General features: G+C 56.3%; 1 long non-coding RNA gene across 1 annotated transcript; it reads left to right on the forward strand.

Moving 5' to 3' along the window:
* The first annotated feature begins 2,000 nt into the window (after positions 1-2,000).
* Positions 2,001-7,474, forward strand: LOC141423423 (uncharacterized). The gene is made up of 4 exons (XR_012448292.1): positions 2,001-2,960; positions 3,246-3,350; positions 5,167-5,245; positions 5,415-7,474. It is a non-coding gene; the product is annotated as an uncharacterized lncRNA (long non-coding RNA).
* The last annotated feature ends 965 nt before the right edge of the window (positions 7,475-8,439 follow it).

Below are 8,439 nucleotides of genomic sequence, written 5' to 3' on the forward strand. Positions count from 1 at the left end.
CCCAGAACCTGAAGAATTGGCACAAGGATGACCTGGAGGCCTGGACCCTCAGCTCCTAGAACCTGCAGTCATTCTGCTGCTACAGACCATTCAGCACAGCAGCCAAAATGGCAGCTTCTGACCATGTCTCCACAGCCCTGTCTACTACCTGCCAGGGCTGTCCGTGGCCCTTAACTGAACCCCAAGCTCCTCTCCTCAGCCAAGAGACCTGGTGTCACACCCCTTCTGCCCTCTCCAGTGGCTTATTGCTATTTTGTGAAGTGTTCCCAGTTGGACGGCCTCAGGACCTTTGCACGTGCTGTCTGCCTTCCCGCTCCTTCACAGCTCTGCTCTGTGCATCCTCCAGCCTCAGCTCAAAGTCTCCTCACCTGGGAGACACTCTCTCTTCCCCAGAGTTCAACACTCTCTGTTCTCTTGTTTTTTTATTTTTATTTTTTTTTTGAGACAGGATTTCTGTGTAGCACAGGCTGGCCTGGAACTCAAGAACCTCCTGCCTCAGCCTCCCAAGGGCTGGGATCACAGTGCCAGTTTCTTTCTTCCTCACCCACTGGGCCTCCTCTGTGGGAGTGTTGGCCTGTGGGAGCTGCCAGGAGCTCTGCCACCACTGACATGTGCTGAGGGACCTGTGGAGCCCAGGGCCCCTCTCTCCCCACTCCCCCACCCACCCTGGACCCGCCCCAAACATCCTGCTCGCTGTGGTGTCCCGATGAATCACTGGTCAGCATCCTGTTGTGGTCAGCTCCCAGCCAGGCATGGCCACCATATCAGGGGCCCCAGGTGACCCACTGAGCCTTCATCCTCCATCTACAGCAGGATAACACCTGGGCCTGAGGCGGCCTGGCTGCAGCATGGGGATATGCTGGGTGGCCTTGGGCAAGTGTCTGTTCCTCTCTGGGCCTCCAGGTCTCACAGGGTGGAGTCCTGGGCTGCAGGAGGGAGCCAGGAACTGGGTGGAAATGGGGTCTGTGACTGAGAGACCGCAGCGAAATAATAACACCAATGTCTCAGGGAGGCCGAAAGGAGAAAGTGGGTGGTGACACACGGCCGGACTCCCATGAGTCCCTGCAGGGTGATGGACCTGGCCCAGGTCTCTGAATGCCCGAGGCTTACAGGTGTCCTGACCGTGGCAGCCCACCGTGCCTCAGTTCCTCCCTGTATGGCGGCTGCAGTGAGACTGGCGCTTAGGTGGGGTCCTCCCTGGGCCATGGGTCGTGATGGACAGCCATCACTGTTGTCCTGTCTTGAGCTCCGCCCGGCCCGGTCTCCACCCTGCGCCTCTGTTCAGGTTCTAGTGATTCACGATGAGTCTACAGCCTCCAGCGGGTCCCTGCCCCCAGTCCCAGCCTCCACGTGCTGCCACACAGCCTCCGTGACTCCACTGCCACCAGAGTGAAGTGCTGGCGACCCTCCCCTCCTCCCCGCTCTGTCTGCGTGGTGTTTGCCGAGCGCCTGCCTCAGGGCCTTTGTACATGCTCTCCGTCCGTCTCTCCTCTCACCCAGTCGAGCTCAGCTGTGAGACCGGGGACTCCTCAGGGTGCTGCCTCTCGCGTGGGCCCACTGGAGCCCCTTTCAAGAGAATTGGCCCAGGGAACGTGGGCCCCCCACCGGGAGGACCTCCGTCCCCAGACGGCAGAGGTGGCACAGCCCAGCGTGGAGGGAGTCAGAGCACCGAAGCTCGGCCCTCTTGCCCCCGGCGGGGTCAGCTCTTGTGCTGTTCCCTGGGGACCTGCGGGAGCCAGACTGCAGTGAAATGAGACCCTGTCCTAGCTGAGCTGCTGCCGGGCCCCACGGCCCTCTGTCCCCTGCTTCCCAAATGCATCACGGGCCTGGGCTCTGCTCAGGGGACCTTCCCTGCCCCGCATCCCGCCCAGGCCTCATGGGTGTAGATCTCGCTTGCGGCTGTCACTGGGGCCGTTTTTTACATTGGCTCAGAAGATCCTTTGGTTAAAATCTGTCCCAGAACGTAAGGTAGGTATCCTGTTTACCAGTTCGCTGCCGTGTTCCCAGCGTGTGCCCAAGGTTCTGGCACACGGGCACGTTCAATAAATATTTGTTGAATGACTGAATAAACAGCTGGGTGAGTTGGAGGTTGGGGGCGCTGGGTATCACCAAGGGCCCTGGATCTTCCCACCTCATGCTTCTGCCATCTCCACCCAGCTCAGCTCCTCACAGCTCTACAATGGCTGCCAAAGCACCTGCCATCTCTTCCTCATATGGTCAATTCAGGAAAAGGCCCTCATGTCCACTTGAGAATGAAGAAATAACTTCCAGGAGCCCTTGGCAGCCTTCTCCATCTCCCTGGGCACACTGTACTCCATGTCCAGCCTCAGCCAATGACTACAAGTGGAGAAGAGGGTCATGTTTGCCTTGGGCCAATCAGCATTTGCCCCGGAGAGCTGTGAGCAGAGTCCACCCTCTCCCACTGAGGGGGATCCAGCTGGGGACATTGCTGGTGTCCCTGGGGCTGGGGGGACTCTCTCCTGTCCTCTGTCCCCAGAGGCCTTGGTGGCGGGTCTGTGAGGGGAGGTGGGGCTGGGTGAGGACAAGACTCCTTTGCTTGGTCAATATTTACAGAGCCAGGAATGGAGAGGAGGCAGGCGGGCTGGGGAGACGAGTGCCAGGGAAGAGGCCACAGGGCCAGAGTGACTGACCACGAGACAGAGACACAGGAGAGAGACAGAGAGACAGAGACGGGCAAGGGAGTCTGAGACGCAGGGCAGAGAAACATAGGGTGAGGGACTTTGCCAGGAAGGCCTTGGGCGAGAATGGCAGCTCCGACTGGACAAATTGCTCTCCACCCATGCCTCAGTTTCTCCTTTGTCAAGTGGGGCCAATGGCCGCTTCCACAGGGCTGTGCTGAGATGCCTGCTCACTGGATGCCTGTGGGCTTGTAAACAGCCTTGCAAGGTGGGGGACTGTCACCCCTGGTGGATGGGAGGCAGGTGCCCAGGTCATACCAGGTATGGAGGAGGGACCTGGTTAGGAGTGTGGGATTCTAAAGCCTCATCCTGATAAGCCATGTGAGGCCCAGAGGAGGGGGAAGGGCAGGGGAAGAGGTGCTGGTGGCAGTGGTGGGTGCCACAGCAGCCATTCTGTTAACATCCATGGCTGCCGGGACCTGAATGCTCCCAGGGGCCAGGACCAGCCCTGTAGCCAAGTGCCACGGAATTCCCTGATCTCACTGTCAGGGTGCAGGGCTCGGGTGGGACAGGCCTGGGTCTGAGTCTCTGCCCCACACCCGGCAGGCTGGATGACCTGTCTCGTCCTTCTTCTGAGCCTCTACTTGTCTGTCTAGTTGCAAGATGGAAAAATAAGAAGCAAAGGAAAGGCTGACATCTAGATTAAATGAGGTGAGCATGGTGCCAGGTACACAGCAAGTGCTCAATAAATGTTACCTGGGACTTGGGCACCAGTTTTCAATTTTTTTTTTTTTTTGGTGGGACTGGAGTTTGAACTCAGAACTTCTGCTTGCAAAGCAGGCACTCTACTGCTTGAGCCACACCTCCAAATCTATTTTGCTCTGGTTATTTTGGAGATTGGGGGGGTGGTCTCTTGAACTATTTGCCCAGGCTGGCCTTGAACCACAACCTTCCGGATTTCAACCTCCCAAGTACCTAGTATTACAGGTGTAGACACTGGCGCCTGGCCTCAAGTAATTTTAAAATGACTCCTTTAATTGCTCTGTTTTCCTGAGAAGGAGCTGAGGTCCCGAGAGGGGAAGCAACCTGCCCAAGGTCATCGGCCAAGTGCAGGAGCTGAGTTTTGGATGCTGTGGTCTCTGTAGCCTTTGTGTCACCTGTGGTGGTTCGGCCTTGAGTGGCCTGCTGGGGATTCAGTCCTTGTGTGTGGGAAGAGGCCTGGAGCCTGGCCCCATGTCTCTCCAGCCTGGTGCTAGCTATGACCACCGGTGGGCAGTTGCAAAGCCCTCCCTCTGCCTCTGCCTGTCGATAAAGGGCTGTTGCAAAATCAGTAGCCATTCAGTATTGTGTCATCCTGCTGTGGCCTGGCGCCCCTTTCCTGCCCCGAGGCCTGGGTGGGGCCGGCTCCTCACTCTCTCCCTCCATGGCCCTGACCCGGAGAGGCTGGGTGGGGTGTGCAGGCTGGGTGGGGTGTGCAGGCAGGGAGCTTTCGGGCAGTGGGAGAGGACAGGCCCCAGTGCCAGGTCCTCCACACTCTCCACCCTCAGGAAGTGGGGGCTCCATCCTGCCAGGTGCTCAGGAGGGACTTGGTTGTCACTGGAGTCATTGCTTGCTCTACATCCAATAACAGCAGGAAATCCCCTCAGCACTGTCTTTAAAACACACCCCGAATCCGACAGGGTCTTCCCTGCCCCTCCATGTCTGGACTCAGCCCACCTTCCTCTCCTACACGGACTATTGCAGTAGCCTCCACTTGTCCCTCCTTCTACCTTCACTTGTCACTCTCCGAACGCAGCCAAAGGGTCCTGTTGGAACCTCAGTCAGATCCTATCCCTCCTCTCTGTTGAACTTTCCCTGGCTCCTACCTCAGCACAAACCCCAAAGCATTTTCACAGGGCCTGGTCCTTCTGACCTCATCCACCATTCCGTCTCCTCACTTTGCTCCAGCCATCCTGGTCTCTGTGACATTCCTCCAACCATCAGGCATGAAGGAACTCCAGGGCCTTTGCACCTGCCATTCCTGCTGCTTGGGAATGCTCTTCCCTTAGCTCACTTGCACAGTTGGGTTTGTTGTTACTTTATTCAATCAGCTCATTGTTACCTCCTCCGGGAAGCCTTCCCTGGTTTCCTGCTAAAATGTTTCCTCTGCCTTTAATCTTTCTTATCACTGCCATATTATACATTATTTATTTAGAACGTTCCTCAGGGCAGGGACTGTGGCTGCTTTGTGTACTATTAGCTCCTGGCTGGAGCACCATACCTCTCCACACAGATTTGCTGACTGGGGGCTGGATAGATAGGAGCTATTGGCCAGTTCACACATCTCAAGTGCCCCTTTCTCTAGCCAATGGCAAGGACAGGCCTAGGACAGACTTCACCCTCCAGGTGCAATGGGGCATGGCTTCAGGGACCTCTCTGCCACATTCTTCCCACCTGTCCAACCCTACTGTACCCCACCCTTCTTCCCTCCCCAAGCCTTCCTTGGCCTCCTTCTTTCTGTGTTTACCATCAGCCTCTCCTCCCTTAGATGGTGAGCTCAAGGACTGAGCCTCGACTGTCTGTGTCCCTCCAGTGCCCAGCACAGGACCTGGCACCCTTGGGACGAGGTCAGTGACGAGGTTTGCACTCACACCCCACGGCAGTGTGCCTGGATCTGCCAAGTCAGGAAGGGAAGGGGCAGCTTGGCCTCAGTTATGACAGGTCCCATAATGACGCCGTGTACAATGGGCACACAGGGTGAACTAATCTGATATTCCATCTGCCTTTTTACAACAGATACCATGGCCGCCACAGCTTGCTAACTCATTCTCCACCCCACTCCACGCTCCACCAAGATGAGTATCATCTTCCTTAATTAAGTGGAGGCCCCAGCCCAGCTCCACCGAGTCCTGCCGGCCCTCCCGGAGCCTAAGCCGGGATAATAGCTACTCCCACATGGCGGGCCGGGCTCCATGACCCAAGGCCTGGCGAGCCAACTGCCAGCCACCCAGGGCTCCAGCCCCGGGACGCGGGGCTGGAGCATGTGATGCTTCTGTTGAAGTAAAAACGCGTTCCTGGCACGGAAGGTCAGGATTCTGGCCTCCCAAATGGGAAGATGCAGGTGCATCCTGGTTCTGGGGCTGAGGCCTGGGGTCCCCACTAAAACCACAGCCGACCCCCGCCGCTGACCTCTGCCATCTGCCTGGAGACTAGGCCATTGAGCTTGCAAGCCCTGCCTTCACGTTCAGAGATCAAGATGGGACAGTGAGGCTCAGAGGAGGCAAGTGACCTAAATGACCGGGCACAGCGAGCCTGGAGCTCAGTTCATCACTATTCAGCAAGTCTTTTCAAGTGTCCTGTGTGCCAAGCACGGAAGATGGTCCCTGCACTCTGGGGCAGACAGTCTCTTGTTCTGCAGCCATGCTGTCACTCTTATTGCTGGGTAACACTATCTGTTAGTGACAGGTCCTTTCTGATCCCCCACAAACTCCTCCCTCACGAGACAGCAGGAAGCAGATTGTCAACAGCTGCTGGGCCCCATCTGGGAATGGAGAGTGGGTTCGATCCCATGAAGTCCAAGGCATTGGAAGCCACCATCTTGTCCCAGGGCAAGGATGTCCCAGAGAGTAGGAAGGTGGACTGGTGGGGGTGGGGATGGGGTGGGAACAGTGCCACCTCTGGCCTGGAGGAAGAACTGCAGTCTGGTACCCCCTCTCCCCACCCCAGTCCCTTAGCATTGGATCCAGCTTGGGTCACACTGACCCCAAAGGGCCAGTGCAGACCAGCTGGCCTCGTAGGGGCCACATCTGAAGAACATCGAGCAGACTTCATGCTCTGTGGCTCCCTCCCCACTGACGTGAGGGGATGAATAACAGTCTCAGCTACCATGTGCATTTGCTAAAAATAAACTTGACATACTTTTGCGCTGGGAATTCCAAACATTCTCAAAGGGCAGAGAGGGGAAAAAAGGAAGAATGGAAATCAAGGTTTTGAGCTTAGTAATTAATTAGCGTCTGTAAACAAATGATTCATGTCCTTTCCTGGCTGTTTTTCTTTTCATTTTGTGTGGATTTTTGCAGGAATTCAGGGAAGGAGGTGGACAGGGCCCAACAGGACCTCTCAGGAGGTGTGGGCCAGCAGAGGGATGACAAGAAAGGCTTTCAGGTGGAGGCAACGCTGAGTGCAGCAGCCCTGAGACCTGGAATGCCTTACCACGCACGTCCAAGGGATGGCAAGAGGCCTGGGTGGCTGGAGTGGATGGGCAGGAGATGAGGCCAGGCAGGTCCCTAGAACCTAGGCCACACAGGTCACTTTCAGTCCTGAAAACAGTGAGAGACCTGGGAAGGTTTTGAGCTATGAATAAATGTCATTTGACTTATTTGATGGTGTCACTTAAGAAAAGGTTCAGGCTGGGGGTGTAGCTCAGTGGTAGAGCACTTGCCTAGTATGACCAAGGCCCTGGGTTCCATCCCCAGTCCCCCACCCTTCCAAAAGAAATGGGTGATCAGAAAAATATCTGTAGATGTCCCCGTTGTTTGGATGCTTCTGGTATTTAGACTTTCCAAACAAATAATTGTCTGGTGGTTACATTTCTTAGGGGTTTGGGTGTTTAACATCTGTCTCCTCCCTGTAGGACATCAGCCATATGACAGCAGAAACCTTGCTGGTCTTGTTTCCTTCTGAGTCCCCAGTGCTTAGGCCTCTGCAAGGAACACAGTGGGTGCCCAGCACACATTTGTCAAGCATTGACATGGCCAGTGGCTCTGTTCCACTTTGCAGGGCTGGGAGCTCTCCCCAGGCCAGTCTGGAATGGTCCCCAGGAGAGGCGGGTTTGATTAAGTTCAAACAAAAGAAGTTTTATGGCTGGAAAAATCTATTCTGTAAGGGGCTGGGCTCTCCAGCCACAGGGCACACAAGAAGGACCCACATGGCCAGCCGGGCAGGCCCTTTCTGTCGTCTCTGTGATGGCTCCTAGCCACAAAGATGGGTGGCCAACATGTCATTTTGCCCCTTAAAACAGAGAAACAGGTCCAGGGAACATGGTGACAAGTTGATTGGAATTGGATGAGACCTGGGCAGCCTCTGCCTTCCTGAGCCTCTGTTCCTTTCAGCGGGACATGCACCTTCTTGAGGGCTGCAGGCTGGAGTTGGGTTGGGCTGAGCTGATGCTAGGAGCTCCAGTGCACCCACCCTGGAGTCTTGTCCAGGTGCTCTGCCCTTGGCCTCTCCTGGCTATCGACCCCATTGGTCAGCAGCTCCTCAGAGCCCACTCTCCAGGCCTCTACCCACCAACCCGGTGTGATTCACCCAGGCCACGAGTTCCTCGCCCTCTGCCTGCCTTTCTTCCTTCTTTTCTTGGTAAAACCACTGCCTTCCCCGATTGCTAAAGGTCTTTTCAGAGAACAAGCAGGCAGAGCGGGGACCCTGTCACCCCACACAACTGTCTCCATTGCTTCCCCATCCCTCCCACCATCTCCACGTGGGCTGAGGTCACTGGGCATGAGGGCAGGGGTGGGAACACGGGGGTTTAAATCATCAAGGGGCAGGCGGACTCTGTCCAGGGTCCCCTTGGGGGATAAGGCAGGTGGCCCCCAGGACAGGTCAAAATAAATCCCTAGAAAAGGTGGTGCTCAAAGCCCACGACAATGGAATATATGGAAGACTACCTGGGAGCTGAGGGTACATGCACCAAGGGGATGGATGCTAAGGGCATAAGGAGCCCCCAAGCCTGGCTTGGGGGGGCTTCATGGAAGAGGCAAGCCGTACCCAGGTGTACAGAGCAGAAGCAAAGGCCTGTGCACTGGGGCCTGCCCACCTGGGC

Source organism: Castor canadensis, chromosome 5 (genome assembly GCF_047511655.1).
Source record: "Castor canadensis chromosome 5, mCasCan1.hap1v2, whole genome shotgun sequence".
NCBI classification, from domain to species: domain Eukaryota; kingdom Metazoa; phylum Chordata; class Mammalia; order Rodentia; family Castoridae; genus Castor; species Castor canadensis.